Source organism: Castor canadensis, chromosome 11, assembly GCF_047511655.1.
Source record: "Castor canadensis chromosome 11, mCasCan1.hap1v2, whole genome shotgun sequence".
Taxonomy (NCBI): Eukaryota; Metazoa; Chordata; class Mammalia; order Rodentia; family Castoridae; genus Castor; species Castor canadensis.
Genome location: NC_133396.1, coordinates 48,066,393 through 48,085,466, shown reverse-complemented (window position 1 = coordinate 48,085,466; position 19,074 = coordinate 48,066,393). Strand labels below are relative to the sequence as shown.

Below are 19,074 nucleotides of genomic sequence, written 5' to 3'. Positions count from 1 at the left end.
TTGTGTTTAGGATCTTGTCAAATGAGGATGATGTAAAATAATTCATTTTCTTATATTCTTGTCATATTTTAGGATCTGGATTTGCTAACTTTACAAAGTTAATGGAAAATTTTTCATTTCTTTCTGAACTAGGGGAAGTTCAGACACAGAAATTCTATTTATATTAAGACATTTAAAATAATTTATATATGAGGATAAACCTGGATGTACACATGAAAGCACATTTTTGACATTTTTTTAGTTCTAACTGGTTTATTGGGGATGGCTCTTGAATCATTTGTGCAAAGTTAGGAGCAGATAATATTCTGTGATTACTTGAACTTTTTAAAAAATTTTTGTTCTGTGGGTAGCATGACTTTGATTCTGGATTTTGTATACTTTTAAATTTTTCTTCCTTAGATTTTTTCAGAGATTTATTTCTAATAAATGTTCAAGGATTGATGAATAATTCTTGTATTCCTTTCTACTTTAGAATCTATTCATTTTAACTTTTAGCCTTATTTTCCCCCAAATCTCCCTATATAGGTCCTTGCTGGAGAACATCACATGTTGATTTAGGGAACACTGAAAAGAATTAAGTATCTTTAAATTTTTTTTAATTTTTTACATATTTTAATTAACATGCTTATATTAATAGGGTTCAATGTGGTAGTTCAACATCTTGTACAGCATGTACTGATCAGAGCAATTAGCATTTCCTTCTCCTTATCATGAACTGCAGTCATCACACAGTGCTGTGGAAGACCAAAACAAATTTCTCTATCTGTCTTTTGGAACCTGTTAGCCAACCTCCCTTTATCTATGCTCCTACTTCACCCTTTCAGCCTCTTGCAGTCACTATTCTACATTCAGGTCAAGTGTTTTAGATTCCACACATAAGAGAAAACATTTGGTACCTGTCTTTCTGGGTCTGGCTTATTTCATCTATCAGTGTCTTCCATTTTTTTTTCAATTTATCTCCAAATGACAGAATTTCATTCTTGTTCATGATTGAATGATGTTCCATTGCATGTATATAACACAATTACTTCATCCATGAATTAATTTTCATGAGGACAAGGAAAGGTCTTAGGTAGTAGTGACATCAGTCAACTCACAAGGCAGTCAAGTAAAGGCATTGACATCAAGGCAGAGAAGGTTAATAAGACATAACCCACTGAGACACTAGGGATCTTAGTCTGCAGCTTGGCATATGAACATGGGTCAATATATTCTTATTGAATAACTAAGTGATAAGACTGATCTCTTCTACTCTAAAGTGTCTTATTACAGAAAATGATGGAGCCAGAATCTAGGGTCAATGGAGCAGCAGTTATTGAGTTTATACTACTTGGCTAGGTGGAGACACTAGAGCTGCAACCAGTTGTGTTCTCACTCTTCTTCTTTGCCTACCTGCTCACAGTTGGGGGCAAACTCAGCATCCTGGCATCTGTCTTGGTGGAGCCCAAACTCCACACCCCAATGTTCCTCTTCCTAGGCAACCTATCAGTGCTGGATATTGGGTGTATCAGTGTTACTATTCCCTCAACGTTGAGTTGTCTCTTGTCCCACAAGCATACAGTTCCAAATGGAGCCTGCCTCAAACAGCTTTTCTTCTTCTACCTTTTTGCTAGGGTGAACTGTTTCCTGTAGACAGACATGGCCTATGACCAATTCCTGGCCATCTGTAGGCCCCTCACCTATAGTAACTGCATGACCCAGACAGTCCAAAGGATACTGGTGACCACATCCTGGTCTTGTTGCTTCAACAATGCACTGACCCATAATGTAGCTATATCTACACTGAACTTTGGTCTCAATGTGATCAGTCACTTCTACTGTGACCTTCCCCAGCTCTTCCAGCTCTCCTGCTCCACCACACAACTCAATGAGCTGCTGCTCTTTGGTTTGGGTAATGGCAGGTGCACCTTAGATTCTCATTGTCATCTCCTACATCCACATGGCAGCTGCATTTCTATGAATCCATTCTGCTAAGCACAAGAAGAAAGCCTTCTCCACATGTGGCTCCCATCTCACTGTGGTGGACATCTTCTATGGGACAGGAGTCTTCAGCTACATGAGGCTGGGATCAGTGGAGGCTTCAGACAAGGACAAGGTCATTGGCATCCTCAACACTGTCATCAAGTCCATGTTGAACCCACTCATCTGCAGCCTTAGTAACCCTGATGAGCTGAGTGCCCTCAGGAAGGAACTCACAGGAAAGTGATACCTCAGGAAGGCAGAAACTGTGGGAGTGGTCCTTGTTTCTCTTAGATCATTGAGTAACAGGACTTTTGATAGGAAGCAATACCTTTGTTCCCTACGGAGGCTTTACTATGCATACCAGAGTCCTTGGTTACCAGCCATTTCAATGGAAGAGCCCTTCACAGTCCAGATGGAAGTGGAACCTAGGAAACTCAGCATCCTGGGAGGTACATGGTCAAGCAGGAAATATCCTCCATTTATTTTTTCCAGGGTCTCCAAATATACCAGGAAATGTTTTGAAATACAGAAAGTCACATTTTAGTGCCAAGAATTCTCACATGCCCTGAAAGTGCTCCCATCACCTGCTTTCACACAAGATCCCACACAATGATCCAGACACAGTACAGTATAATTTGAGACATTGATCTCCAGTACCCTGTTGACAATGCAAGATTCTAGGATATTTAATAGATGAGAATGTATATTTCCTTTTGAATTTTTCCTTTTTTTCTAAAATGGGCATACTTATTGATATTTCAATTTTCATTAGAAATTATGTTTATAAATGTAAAACAAATTTTAACAACAGAAAATTAAAGTCAAATTTTACCCTCTCTGTTTCCACTTTCATAATTCAATTATTCAGAATTATGCTGTTAAGAATCTGTGCTGCCAACAAGGGGATTGGACTATGAGCACATGATAAAAGCGAGAGCACACAAGGGAGGGGTGAGGATAGGTAAGACACCTAAAAAATTAGCTAGCATTTGTTGCCATTAACGCAGAGAAACTAAAGCAGATACCTAAAAGCAACCGAGGCCAATAGGAAAAGGGGACCAGGAACTAGAGAAAAGGTTAGATCAAAAAGAATTAACCTAGAAGGTAACACACATGCACAGGAAATTAATGTGAGTCAACTCCCTGTTTGGCTATCCTTTTCTCAACCAGCAAAAACACTTGTTCCTTCCTATTATTGCTTATATTCTGTCTTCAACAAAATTAGAGATAAGGGCAAAATAGTTTTTGCTGGGTATTGAGGGGGTGGGGGGTAGAGGAAGGGGGTGGAGTGGGTGGTAAGGGAGGGGGTGGGGGCAAGGGGGAGAAATGACTCAAGCCTTGTATGCACATATGAATAAAAAAACAGTCAAAAAAAAAGAATCTGTGCTGCATGTGAATAAATGAATAATTAAAAATTAAATAAATAATAAGATATACACTAAAAAAGAATCCTTGCTTAGTCTTCTAGTTTTTATACACATATAAACATGCTTATTATTATGTCAGTACAAATATGCACATATATGTATATATTTCAGACATATACATATATAGCTCATATCAATAAGGTTGTGTTGTGTTATGCTTTGAAGATTTTTGGTTTGTTTTTGCAGTTCTGGGGTTTGAACTTGGGACCATGCACTTTCTAGGCAGGCACTGTACCACTTGAGACTTGCCTCCAGCCTTTTTGCTTTGGATTTTTACCTTATGTAACACTTTATTATAAAATAGACAGTTTGTTACTTGATATTGCCCAACAATAGGGTAATATAAGTGACTGGGATATTTTTACATCCATATTCTAGGGTTTAATGTTCACAAGATTAGACATATTAAATACATATGTCATTTATGTTTATTTATTATCATTGATAATAAATAACCCCATAAGACTTTAGCAACTGTATTTATGTAAAACAGTGTCTAATATGTTGTAGGGAATACTTGAGTGTTTACATAGTATGTAAAAAAGCAAAAGTAGGTCCAGAACACTGGAGTGGATTCACACTCACAGAAAGGCCAATTCTTATGAATAGACAAGTCACAAACCTCCAAAAGCAGGTAATGCTCTACAATGACTTGATGATCAAGACAAAGAGAAAGAACCAGATAAATGTGTCTATAAAATGGGCAAAACTCAATACACTGTGAATCATAAAGATCACTAATGTGACTGACTTGTACTTCTCCAGAATTAGGTTTCCTTCCTCTCCAATTTTCCAGCCTTCCAGGTAAAAACTACTGTGATGACACAAATATGCTTAAGGTTTCACATTATGACTGGACCAGCCTGGATTATTATCCTCCTATTTATACTTAACACATAGCTAGGCTGATGGGTATGTGCCTTCACATCCAGCTTTTTATTGGTTGAGATGGTATCTCACTTTTTGAGGCTTGCTTCAATCTGTAATTCTCCTAATCTCCATCTCCCAAGAAGCTAGATAACAGGCATGAACCACACATCCAGCTTTGATATGGTTTTTATCTACAAAGCACGTGGTGGATTGTGGTGAGCTGACAGGTGTATTGAATAAGCTGCATGTTCATATTTGGCACAACCCCAAACCCCAGAAAGGAGCAAGTATAGTTATGCACAGTAAAATTGCATGCTTGATTGGCACAGCCTCACCTGCAGAAGTGGGAAAGATGCAGTACAGCTGTTTTTTCCTTTAATGTTTACATTTGGAGAGAAGCTGTCAAAGGTTCCTCCTGCTCCTGAGGACTACACCTCCTCCTCCAGGAATTGCCTGTCTCATCCTGTTGTTACTGTATATAATAAACTCACTGGAGGAATAGGGAGATGGTGAGCCTGCATCTGAGCACACAAGCCTACCTGACCCAAGTTTTATGCATGTTTTGTCTTCTGCCTCTTGTCTTTTCTACATCTCCCATCACCCTCAGTTAGGTTTCTAGAATAAGCTTGTGCTGACAGGAGAGTGGATTCTTTTACAAATATCTAAAACTTTACCTTCTCCATCATAATGGCTATCTAACATTAATTTATGAGTAAATAATAATTTATTTAAGCAAATTGTTTTTGAGAAAGTTTAGACTGTATCCAGATTTGCTTCATTTACAAGTAATGCAAAGAATAATCTTCAGAGATATTTTTATTAGTATGAAAGTATTTCCATAAGGAGTCTATGACAAGTAAAATTCTTGACTTGAATAAAATAAAAATTTAGATTTTTATAAGCTGCACAAAATTTTACACTCTTTTAATTCAGTCTCCACTAGTTCACATTAATTGTACAAAGTAAGGGGTTTCATTGTGATATTTTCATACATCCACATAGTGTATGTTGATCATATTCACTCCTCTGCTACTCTTTCTTATTCACCATTCCCACTTCCCTCCCCTTCCAGCTCTCCAGTTGTCCTCCTTTTACTTTCACTCTTATTTTTCTAGGGAGGGAGATTATTTGTTTGCTTTTCACCCAAGCTTTCACAAATGAGAGGAAATATGCAATTCTTGTCTTTGACAGATTGGATTATTTCACTTAACCTGATAGTTTCCAGTTTCATCCATTTTGCAGTATAATTTTACTCTTCTTTATGGCTACTAAAACCCCATTGTGCCTATACACCACATTTCTATATGCATTCATCCATTGACAGGCACTTAGCCTGGTTTCATAAACAGTGATTTTGAATAGTGCTGTAATTACATGAGTAGACAGGCATCTCTATAAGAAGTTGACTTTGATCCTTTTAGGACTATACGTAGAAGTGGTATACATAGAAGTGTATCATAGGAAGTTCTATTTTTAATATTTGGGGGAACTTCATAATGATTTCTATAGTGTCTGGACTAGTTTACATTTCCTCTGGCAGTGGATAAGAGTTTCTTTCTTCCCCCATATCCTTACCAGTATGTGTTACTTGTTTTCTCAGTGATAGCCATTCTGAGTGGAATCTCAGAGTAGTTATAATTGACATTTCCCTGATGGCTAAGCATGTTGAACTATTTTCATGTATTTATTGGCTATCTGTATTTCTTCATTTGAAACTTTCCATTGTAGATTCACTGATTGAATAATTTGCTTAGTTGTTTAATATTTTCAGTTCTTTATATATTCTGGATATTAATACACTGTCAGATAAGTAACTGACTAATGTTTTCTCCCATTATGTAAGCTGTCTCTTCACCCTATTGATTATTTCTTTTGTTGTTCAGAAGCTTTATAATTTGATACAATCCCACTTGTCAATTCTTCTTATTATTTTCTGAGCCATTTTAGCCCTATTCAGGAATTCATTACCTATCCTTATATCTTAAAGACTTTTTCCTAAGTTTTCCTTGAGTAGTTTCAAAATTCCGGTCTTTCATTAAGATTTTTGATCCATTTTGACTTGATTTTTGTAGAGGTTGAGATCGGAGTCTAGTTTCAGTCTTCTAAATGCACTTTTTCAGCACTACTTCTTAAAGTGGCTGCTTTTTCCAACATGTGTTTTTGGTGCCTTTGGTATCAGACTATCTAGACAAAGCACTGGAAGACAGAGCCCAGAAGAATGATCTGCTGCTACTTGGTATCACTGGTTGTCCCCAAACAAAAGGCCCTCTGACTACTAGATGAACACACACACCAAAATAAAACCAGAGGAAGAAGAGGTAGCAAACAGAATGTCATCACAGACTACCTTAATGGGATAAAGAAAACCCAGTAGGCACTGATTCAGAACTTCATTAAAGCCAAGATTAGTCCTTGAAGGATCAGAAGCCTATTCTCTTTCTTATTAAAATTTTTATTCTTTCTTTTTCTTTTTCTCCATTCATATTTCATACAGACCTTTTAAAACAGATGATTACTTTAAATATTCACACACAAATGTTAATTCTACTTCTCTTATGTAATTTCTCCATTTAATCTCATTTCTTTGACCTATCTTTTCCTGCTCAGCTATTTTTGTCTCATTCGTTTGGTTTTATTCTCAAGATAGACTCTCCATAGGGCCCAGGATGGCCTGAGGTCTTCAATCTCCCTTCCTCTACCCACCAAGTGTAGGGATTGTAGGTGGCAGACTCCACATAGGCTTTCAATATTTCATGTTCAATCCTCTCGTCTTCTTCCCTTTTCTTTCTTCTTTCCCCCTATTTAACTGTTCTTAATCCTCTTTAGGTGTTCAGTTGTATTGGTTTTTCTCTCTCTTTTCTTCTTTCTCTAGCCCTCCTTCTTTAATTCTTCTTGATGTCGTAGTTTTTAGTTGAAGGTTTAATGGCTGTGTTTGTGTAGTAGTAGTAGTAATATTTTCTCTTTTCACTTTACCATTAGCTTGATCTCTTTATTCCCTTTTTTCATCTCATTCCTTCCTTCTATTTATTGTTATTATTTATTATTTACTATATTTCTCCCTCTCCTTCCATTTTACTTCTCTATATTTCCTGTACTACTCACTGTTATTACTCTTCCTATTTTCTTTCCATTCCTATCCTTTTTAACTACTGCAATCTTAGCTCATATAGTATTCTTTTTTCCCTTTATTCCTCTAATTTTATTGGAATTGTGGCAGTGACTGTTTATAACCAGTTACTATTGTATTTCCTTAGTGGGTGTGCCTGAACTGTGTTTGCTTCTGCAGCTAGTTTTCTCCTCTCTGGGTGGTCCTATTATTAGGCCAAGTTCTTTGAGCACGATGGGTGAATATATGACTACTGAGCTATACCTCCAGTTCAAGGGTGAGAAACTGAACCTCAACCCTGACACAACCCAGTCTCACCAGAACACTGTGAATACTTCAGTTGAAAGGATGTAGGAGATTAAAGCCTTCAAACAACAACTTGGCCCCAGATGTGCAAACTCCAATGCAGAAACATAAAAAAACATGAAAAAAGGCAACATGACTTCTCTAAAAGCTAACAATTCCAGAGCAACATACACTAATGATAATGAAGTGAATGAAATCCCAAATAATTCAAAAGAGTGATTATAAGAAAGTTAAACAAAATCAAAGAAGACATGAATAAACACCTGAATGAACTCAAAGAGAAAACAAACAGCTGAATCAAATATGAAGACAATGAAGAACATGAAAGGAATTCAATAAAGATGTAAAACTTCTGAATCCAACAAATTAAAATTTTTGAAGTGAAAAGTTCAGTAAGTCATAAAAAACAGTTGAATGTACTATTTTATCACTCCAATGGTAAAAGTGTTACCGTCTGCAGGCCAACAGGAGAAACTTCTTCAAAATCTGACTTTGCTGGCAACCTGATCTTGGTCTTCCAACCTCTAGAACTATGACAAAATACATTTCTTTTGTTTAAGCTACCCAGTCTATGGCAGCCTGATCTGACTAATACAATCTGTTTGTACTTTTTTATTCTGACATGTCTTTTTCATGTCCTTTGCCTCTTTTTTTAATAGATTATCAATGTTTTGTCATTGATTTGTAGGAAGTTTACATATTGTGTATTTTAACTCTTAACAATATAGTTTGTAAATAATTCTACATAGTCTCATAATTTGATATTTTCTTTTATCTTTGTTTTGTATATATTCACAATTGGAAGCTTTTTTTTTTCATTCTCAAATTGTTTATTTTAAGACTATACTTGAAAATTGGTCATATCATAGAAAATGTTCATGAAAATACATAAATAATACAAAAAATAATCTATATTAACAAGTTTGGTAAAAAATCAGCCATCAAATTTACTGCAAGTTTTGGAATCACTATATATATATATATATATATATATATATGCTTCTATGAGAATCACAGGAGCTTATTTATGAAAAAAAATACTCTGCCAATGTCCACTACAGTCCTCAGATACAGGCTTTATTTTAAAGAAGGCAAAAGTGCTTTCCAGTATTTACAACTGATTTAAAACCTTGAAATGGGTAGTAGTCACCTAATAGCCCATTGCTGGATATAGATGCAGAATGTTCACTAGAACCTCAAATATCATTCACCACAACATACACATATCTCATAATAAAGGTCCTTAAATACAGCTGTATTAAGTGGGAAAGAATAGGCCTTACTTTTAAAGAGGAAGAAAATAATATCTCTGAACAAGGTGATGCATATGGAGTTTATTATGACCTTTACGATTCCTTCTTCTTCTTTTAAAATTATATTTTCAACACACAACGTTTCTGTCCCTTCAGCAAGTTTGCACTACATACTGAATCTTGTGATGCAGGTTTTGGTGACCTATCAACTTTCCATTTTCCTCAAAGAGAGAGCCCACCTGCTTCCTCAACATTTCTATCTCCTGGAATGTTCTCTCTCTTTCTTCATATATCACTTTTGATCTCAGTTTTTCTTTTTCCTCAGTAATAAGGATATATTTTTAATTATATCTTTTTTTATAAGCTATGGACTTTTGTGTCTAACTTGTATAAGAAAAAGTCTTCTCCCTTATAACATTAAAACTATGTACCTATATTGTCTTCTATGAATTTTTATCTATGTCTAACTGCTTCAACCAACTGGAATTAACTAGATACTGTCTTTTTTCCCTATTAGTTCAGTGATATGAAGAACTCAAAATGGCCAGGTAGCAGTTTCAATTCCAGTTTTACGTATCTATTATGTTCCTGAAGGCAAGTACTCCCCACTTGGAAACCAAGATATAGAAATTAGCAACACCTTGATGATGAAGGAAAAATTCAGCATATAGGTTATTAAGTATAATACTTAGAGGAGCCCCTTTCATTTCTACCCCTTGAGACTCAGATACTTGAATTTTAGCAGTGCAGTAAAAGGCCATCTATTCATTGTTATTTTAAAGCATATATTATATCTTGTAAAATAAAACCCCATATTTTCAGGACTTTTCATCCTACATGACATTTAACGAATGCTATATTTCCATGGATGGAGGTACAGAGTATTGCAGGAGCTGGTGGAGTGACTCAAATGGTAGAGTGCTTGCCTAGCAAGTATAAAACCCTGAATTCAAACCCTAGTACTTCCCAGAAAAAGAGGATTCCAGGAAGGTAAACATATCACAAATGCATATCTATTCCAGGAAGGATAAGCAAATGGTCCCATTCCAATTTAAAGACCAACCTTCCATCAAGTGACTGGATAAGCCCAATCTTAATCTGCTTTGTTCTTCTATAACACAGTATACAAGATTGGATAATTTATTTTAACAAAACAGAGATTTACTTCTTAAATTTCTGGAAGCCAAAAGTGCAAGACCAAGTGAGAGACTTCTTGTTGGGTAATCCCAAGGCAGAAGGCAGGACAAGAGAGCATGTTGCATGCACACATGAGGGGAGGGGACTGAATTCATCCATTGACTTGGAACACACTTCCAAGATGACTAACCCCCTCCCTCAGTAAGAACATTAATCCACTCATGAAGGCAGAGACCTCGTGTCCTAATCACCTCTTAAATGTCCCACCTCCCAACACTTACATTGGAAATTAAGTTTCCAATACACAAACTTTGGGGAATCTATTTAAACCATACAGCCCCCTTAGGAATACAACATTTCAGAGACCAAGCATTGGTTGGCCTATGATATTGGTAGGTAGCTATTGGGCAGTAGAAGTAATCAAGCAAGGCTTAGTGATGATGAATGCACATTGATGAGCCAATGCACAGTCCCAATTCTTGTCCCCTTGGCAACTTTGTACATCAGGACATTTAGCAAGCACTGGGGAAGAGAGAGAAGATGGATGCTGACTGACATGTGGAGCATGTCATCTCATCAACTGAATATTAAGAGCTTTGTCTACAGTGAGGGTCTTTTGGAAAATGTATATGGGACAAAAATAATCTTTTGAGCCTGGGCCCTTCCTGAGAGTTTCATTCACCATCTAATTCCCCAGTCCTCACTTGACAACAATCATTGCAAGTTCAACCAAACTATAAACAACTACCAGTAAATTACTAAATAATCATAGATTTTCCACAAGTTGGTCCAAAGTGCTCAATTGTAGTGTATGAAGTTCTTCTCACATGGAGGATTGCTCTCCCTTCACCACTGCCTTCAGGGTCCTTCCTTAGAGGGCTATGAAATTACATCTTCTACTTGCATGTGTTTCTGATGGTGGAACTCATGTTTGAACTGAGGATTTTACACTTGCTGGGCAGATGCTCTACCTTAGAGCTATACCCCTAGCCCTTCTATTTCTACTTGCATACGATGTGAGTATATTGAGTAAAACTATGCAAAAACAATTCCAATAGGATTTTCCTCCTTACTACTCTAATTATAGGAGCCTTCAATATGAACTGAAAAAGAGATCTGCTGATCTCAGCAGAGGTGAGTATGAAAGTAAGCAGCTTGAGCTGCCTATTCATCAAATTTTTCATACTTTACACACCTGCCTGAGATTATCACTCTAAGACCATTTCCATGTGATGATGGATTGCAGATGCAAACACCAATTTTATGACTGATGGGTCAGATATCACTCAGTTCATTCTGAGCTTTTAAATTGCATAGGTATTTGATGCCCCATGCTTATATATTTAGTGTCCCAACAATGGCAAGACAGGAACTGTTTCTCAAAAGGAGAATACTCGTCTGCAGAGGAAAACATAGATTTGTTCTAAAACACTAACATGTGTATTAAGATTCTTTTCTTGGTGTTGAAAGGAGGTTTAGTTAACACCTCAAATTGCCACAGACACTGAGTAGGACTGGATCTACTCAGTCATAAAGACCAAGTGCAATAGCATCTTGATGTGCAGCCTAGATTTATTATAGCCTTCTCTCACTTTGGCCTCTTACTTAAAACCAAAGAAGATGTATTTCTGCCAGGCATCTGATGACTCTTCCTGTCTAGCATAATTTTAAACTGAGTTCAAATCTTAAAGATCCAACAGCCAATGTGCTGCACACCTAGGCTGAAAGTCCACATTAATGCTGGTTTGCCTTTTTACTATTCTTGCAATAACATAGTACTTAATACTGAAGTAGCAATTCTTTTTTACCCAAGACTCATTTAGGAAAGTGTATTTACTTACCTGTGATATTTTTTGTGTCAGGGTTTCACTGTATAGCCAAGGCTGTCCTTGAACTCCTGTCTCAGCCTCCCTAGTGCTGGAATTCCAGGAATGTTCCACCACAACCAGCCTCCCAGCAAATTTTACTATGTTTTAGCTTCTTTTGTCATTGGTCATTTTTATTGTATTGCTTTCAAAGTTTCATATTTAGGAAACCTTAATGAAAAATCTTAATATTCATGTATTCTAACCTTGAGTGGGATCCTTGGGGGCCAAGAAAATGAGCCCAACATGGGAAGGATAACTCCCCACAGAGTCAACGTTAGCATTCTTCGCAATGAGAGAAAGTGGAAGATACAATAGAAGGGAAAGAGACTTATGCTGATGATAGCAGCTGGAAGATGGACTTAGTGTTAAGGACTGGACTATTAGGGGTTGAACACAGGTTGCTATTACTAAGACAGGGATGCTTAAGCTTATTCCTGGAGCACATTGGCAGCAATAGTCATCATAAAATCAGAAAGTAAAAGTATATTGTTTGGTCAAGGCAGAGTCATGGAAGGAGATGGAGAGTAAGTGACCTAGCACAGTTGTTGAGATCATGTACCTTGGAACTTCACATTGAAAACTTGAGCACCTACTTCTTGAATTCCTGTGTGACCTGAGGCAAATTCCTTAATCACTTTGAACCTCAATTTATTTATTTGTAAAATGGAAATAATAATACCTACCTCACAGAATTGTTGGAAAGGTTGATTGGGGTTCAACCAACTCAATGAACCAAAAGCTCCTGGTATAGAATCAAGTACATAACAAACACATAGGAAGTGCTATCACTAATTATTCAGTTAATAGCATTAATGGTGGCTCCCACCAGAAACTTTACATTTGTTGCTGCCTTTAATTTTCCCAGAAACCCTAAGAAAGGATATGTTATGCATTTCATGCATAAGAAAACTGAGGCCCAAAGGGAATGAGCAATTGCTAACAAATTCTCTCCATCTACAAAGCCCAGCAGGCTTCCCACAGAGCATATGCAGGGCTTGGGTGGATAATTACTTGTCTGAAGAGGACATAAGGGTCTGAATGTTAGACTACACATCTGCTCCAATTTACTCTGTTTATCATTAGACTTTGAATTTCTAAGGGCCCAGCCTGGAAAATCACAGTAGGAGGCAATGGCAACTCCCACCCATGCCTACATTCATACTCCTCATTTCTCCTAGCCCAGCACAGTGTTTCCAGAACCTCTCTCAGGATCCTTATGAGGCTCACAATAGGCAGCCTCTCTGGTCCTCATTTAAAAAGCTCTGGGTAGGAACACACTTAATCCTTAGGGATTCATTAAGAAATTGAAGTTGGGAAGGGCCTCTCCCATTTTGTTTCCTTTCCTAGATTCTCCCTCATTCCCAGATACAAGGCAAGTTTTCTCCTCATTCTCAGGCTTAGCAGTCAGCCTGGGCTGGGTGAGAGGCTCAATCAGCCTGTCTCAGCCCCCAAGTCCTATGTGGAACAGCCATCTGGGGAGCAGTACCTTCAATCAGGAGACTGTGATTCAGTACTAGCTCTACCTCTAATTCCCTGAGTGGCTTTGGGACAGCAGAGAGCTCCTCTCTATCTCATCTGTTAAACTGAGTTTGTGCAAAGTCTCCACTATCCCCATCAATTAATATGGCAGTAGAGATGAAGGTATTGGAGAAATTATAAATCCCTCTGCTTTACCACTGCAGTATTTATTAGGTCTTATATTATTGACCTGTCTTTGGCTGTCACCACATCTTCCATTACTTTCTTGGGACTAATTTTGAAATCCCAAGAGATATACTATAATAGAAAAGCCCCATGACAGAGGTCTCAGCCTCTCTTAATATCATTTACATATATTTACAGAGCTCCTTGCTGTTTTTAATAAATCTGCAAGAGTTTGTGCAGCTTCTTGTCCCCTCACATCCCTCACATCAAGGAAACCTCACTGGCCTCTGTGCCATCACAAGGTACGTTCTTTCATGGTCCTCCCTCTGCTCTGCTGTCACAGGAAAGGGATTTTTGCTGCTTTCTATGAATCAAAGCTCCTGGTTTTATAGAGGTGGAAATAAAAGTTTCAATAGCAGGAACAAGAGACTTTCTGGGGATGACATATCAAGTAAGTGAAACAGCTGAGTCCTCATAAATTGTGATCCTCATCACTGAGGAGCCCATCAGCTTCAGACATCCTGGATGGAGACTCCAGTGGTCAGTGCAGACAAATCACATATGCTTCTTGTTTATTGAAAGCTAGGCAGCTGCTTTCGCTCTGGTCATTACTTGCTTATTTTTAAGGAATATTTCTTGTGATTGTACATAACTGCATGCTCATCTAACAAAAGGAGGAGCTGTGACAGCAGTAACTTTGTTGTGCCTTTCACAAAAAACTCTTTTACCTCCACCAAACTGCATTATTCCTTCAAAGTCTTTCACAAATTCCAATTTGTTCAAAAACTCTTTCCTAATTTCTATTAGCCACAATGATGCCCTCTTTTTCAGAAATTTTATTTATCAACCATGTAGTTCCAAAAGTTGAATCAGACATGAATTCTGTCCTTAAATTGAACTGGAGTGGCTAGTGTAAATAGCAAAACAATTGCTCTTGAAAGTTAGTGCTATGCAGAATATAATTGAAGTGCACCTAGAATGCTAAAGACACAGGTATCAATTTTAAATGGGCACAAACGGATCATGGTAGTACTTCTGGGTTTGACTCACAAGACCTTGTGTGACAAGGGAAAGGCATTCTATACAGAGAAAATAGCATAGGCAAAGATGAGGATGTAGGAAATCCAAATGGTTGCAATTTGATGATATCAGTTAATATGAAGAGTAAAGTCAGGGGCAGCTACTGTCTGTAGTTACGACCCACCTAAGGGGAACCTTTGGACTTGAACTACTGCAGCCTGCAAAGGAAGATGCTGGGATCTACAATGGCATAGGTAAAGAGTCTGTAGGGTGGGTCTTGGAGTCATGAGCCTGCATCACAAATAAAATCAGGCAAAACTGAAGGAGAAGGGTCTGACTTCATGATCCTTGAGATGCCCTGGGTCATGTGAAGTGGCAGTATGTGTAGGGCATACATTCTGGAGAGAGACTACCTTGGTTTAATGTCTGTCTGGGGCACTTGCTCTATGTCCTCATGTTTTCTTCTTGCTGTAAAATAGGGATTAAAATGTAGCTACCTTTATGTCAAACAAGAAAAAATGTCATTTTGTTTTTCTTTTTTCTTCTACAAAATTGGAGAACAGGAAGGTTGAAGATGTCTTTTCCCAGGGCAGGGGGTGGAGGGGTACCAGTGGGAGCAGGGAGGTGGCAGGTAAAGTGGATAGGAGGGTGAATACATGAAAATGTGTACACATGTATGTAAATGCAAAAATGATACCTATTGAAACCATTCCAGGAATGGGAGAAGGGGGGATAAAGGACAACAGTGAAGGGGATGAATTCAAATGCCAGTGTACCTCCACCCAGTACAATGCAATGACAAAAATAAAGTAATTGTTTCACAGGGATTTGGGGAGGATTCAGTTAGCTAATACATGTAAAACCTTTAGAACAATGCCCAGTGCCTAGCCCAGAGGCAGTCTCTCATGACACTCAGCTGTGAGTTTTATCTCAGAGAACTCTGAGGAAATTGTCAGCATTAAAGATATTGGATATGGTAGAGGAAGATATTTAGGGTTTCTCTTTTAAAATCAGGTTAGTTAATTGTGATGTAGGATTTAGTAGGTATGTTGCAACCAGCCTCAGAAGATGGTCCTAAATAACACTATAATCTGTATTAATTGCAGATATTTTGGAAAATTGAAAAAATTGGCCAGGGATTTGTGGGCTTTCTCAGGTAAACTGGTTTGGTTTGCACCTTTTTTGGGGGAGGGGAAACAGTCTTAGAACATTTATCATGTAAGACTCAACTAGAAATATTAGAAGGAACATAAAAATGTGTCTGCTAAGGGCTGCATATCTAGGGATCCAGATTCTGCAAAATTCTGTGACTCCCAAGAAAGCTCTAAGCTGCTTTATGGTATGGAGGAGTGGGAAATGGAGGATTGGGTCGATTACCTCATGACTCGGGGAGTGAGTTTGTCCCTTTAAGAACTCACCTAGGTAGGTGACCTGTGGGAGACAGGGACTAACTGTCAGGATTTAGGTTAAATGTAACATTCTTGGATAAAAGAGAGCTCTAGCTCATTTTTCATATAACTTTGTAAATGTTTGTACCATATTTAGATAAAGTATAGACACAACACTGTTACAAAGTGGTCATTTAAGACACTTGAGCAAATATGTAAATGAACTTTGATTTAGTAGTACATAAAGCTTGACAAGATCAGCATAAAACACAAGTAATTTATTTGATAAAAGCTTTCTCTGTAACAGTTTTTGTAGCTGTTACTCAGAGTAGAACAATAGTAAGATAACCTCGTTATTTTAGACATAGAGAATTTGATCTTAGTTTGACATGACCTTAAAAATCTTTTAGGCAACTCTTAGTCAATTTTAACTTTATCAGACCAAAGCTTTGTATTATACACTTTTAAAACTTACTCAGACCTTCATATAACATATTAAACCCTTTGATGGCTTGTCCTTATCCCTCCTATTTGAAACAATGTTTAAGAAAAACCCTTCTCTATAAAATCCAAAAAACAATCCTTTTTCCTTTAACTTCTCAAAAAATACATCCAATACCTATCTATATCCTTTCCAGATGTTTACTTTGTAACTTGCATTTTAAAATTAACTTTTATCTGGAGCACTAATTAGTAGCCCATTTTTTTAAGGAATTTATGATAGGCATAAGTCAGGAATTTATGATAGGCATGAGTCAATATCCCCTCAGGCTTGAGGGGATATTGTTTTGGGTGTGGAACCTGTGAGGGATTTTTGAGTTTTATTTGAATAGGGAGGGCTGTCCTGGCTCACACTACAGTCATCCCAATCAGTCCACACTGTGGAATCTATTTGTTCTTGAAGGAAGGGGAAGCAGAAATAGCTTCCTGGAGGGAGGAGAATTTGAGCTTTTAGTTGAGATAGTAAATCCCATCCCAGCAGAGGCACTGCAGTTTCAGAAACTATAAGGAAAGAGTGACAGAAGAGTAGGTCTCCCAAAGAGCAGGCCAGAGGTCAGGTAAACTAGCGTTCTAGGGGCTGGCCAGATTTGCACCAAATGATAAGTTTTGTCACTGGACCAGGGACTGGGAGAGAAAGGTAAGAAAGAGAAATGGGCTTTATTGTCTAGCAGGAAAATGACCTTTCCCTTTTCTGCCATTATGGCTCTTCAACATTGATGCTAAGAAGTGGAGCATTGAGAGGAGGCCAATCCATAGGAGGTGGCACCTTGCATTCCATCTGGAGATGGGGGCACTTAGACCTCCAGTGGTTACCTTTGAAGAGAGGGCAGGGTCCTGGTTGGGGTCCAGGCTCTCTCCTGGGCTGTTCTCCTTAAGCAATCTCTGCAGAAGTGCCCCTCCTTTCCACCATGGTAGCAAGTTCAGGATGCAGGCCCCAGTAGGCTGGGGCCCTCTCTGAGAGCAGCAATAAGGTCATGATGTCTCTTACCTTTTTCTCTCCTGTTAATAAAGTCCCAGACATACAGTCATACAGACATAGCTATAAATAGAGACATGGCCAGCTGTATTAGTTGATCCAATGACTTTTCTCCTTCAGCCACAGACTGAGTATTTTACAAATATCTGGGGCTGACTGTGTTAGAAATTTATCTTTGAGAGCAACATCTCTCACCTGTGACTCTGGGTCCACTGTGTGCTTTCTGATAGAGTCCTCAAGATGCTGCAGAAAGGTAAGGGGGTTTTCTTCAGGGCATTGTTGTAAAGCAAAGTTGTTATTTTACATTGTCACCTGACAGTCTGGAGAGTAGGTCTCTGAACCATTCTGGGCCTCAGTTTCCTCACTTGAAGAATGAGGGATCTGGTCTAGGTTAAACTACTTTCTTCTATGAGATGGCTGAAGTGACATTAATGCCACTTATCTTAATTACCATTTTTTTTATTTAGCAATGCTGTGTAATTGAACCCAGGACCTTGAACATGCTGGGCAGACACTCTTCCACTGAGCTACATCCTTATCCCCAAATATTTTTTTCTTTTTCCTTTGGCTGTACTGGGACTTGAATGCAGGACTTTATGTCTGCAAAGTGGCACTCTATTGCTTGAGCCATATCATCAGCCCCTTTACTGTGGATCTCTCAATGGGACTGCCTGTGCCCCTGGAGGTATAGGCACATTTATCCCTCATTTTTAGGTGCCACTAGTATTGGGGCTTATTGTAAATGGTAATCATTTCCAACCTGAGTGGCCTGGGCCAGAACCCATTACTTTTCTAATAAGGAAAGAGTCTGGTCTAGTAGAAGTATAATATCCTTTCATGCCAATTCAAAGGTTTGGATCACAGAGATAAAGGCTTGGATGCATTTGTTTGGGCGTCAGTATAGCTGTGCAGATGTTTTTAAATTTCCCTTAGATCTGATAGCTGAAGGGGACTTGCCCTCTTCCTATCATTACCTGTTGTGGGGAAGCACCCATTAGGAGGTTCTGAATATTAGGGTGGCTTAGAAGGTAGGGAAGAGGGTGGAGCAGCAGGGATGAGGGCCTTGTCATTGGCAAGGGGCTTTTTTGGTTCTCCTTTCCCATGTTTATCCTGTGGCTGACAAAGAATGGTCAACATGTCAACATTTGAGTAACTAAATAGCAATTATGGAGCTCATTTCTGGATGGAAATGAGAAGTTTAATGCCCACAATAATGCTCATTTTGCTGTTCCTGGGACTATAACCTTGAACTAACAATTGGCTTACAAGGGATGGGTTCTGGGGCCTGAGGTATGAGGTGGGGCTGGGAGCAGGACTTGCACAAGGTGCCCCCTCACACACACATACACCCAGGACAAGCAACCATTTCTGCATAGGCCTGATCCTGAGGCCTGTTACCTCTCCCCCATTCCTGTGTACCCACGCCTGTGCACATTTATTCTAGGGGAATTGGCTGTGGGCCACAGTCACTGCCATGTGTGGCTGGCAGCCTAGGATGTGTATTGGGTCCTTTCTATGGATTCTCTTAGCTATTGCAGGAGTTCCGCTGTGCCCAGTGGCCAGTATCCCTGTGCATGAGCATGCCTCTTTGTTTTCCCTCTTCCCCTTTTGGAGGC

General features: G+C 38.4%; 1 pseudogene; it reads left to right on the top strand.

The window, feature by feature from the left end:
* Positions 1 to 1,266: 1,266 nt before the first annotated feature.
* On the top strand, positions 1,267 to 2,206 carry LOC109674345 (olfactory receptor 3A1-like; annotated as a pseudogene).
* Positions 2,207 to 19,074: the final 16,868 nt, after the last annotated feature.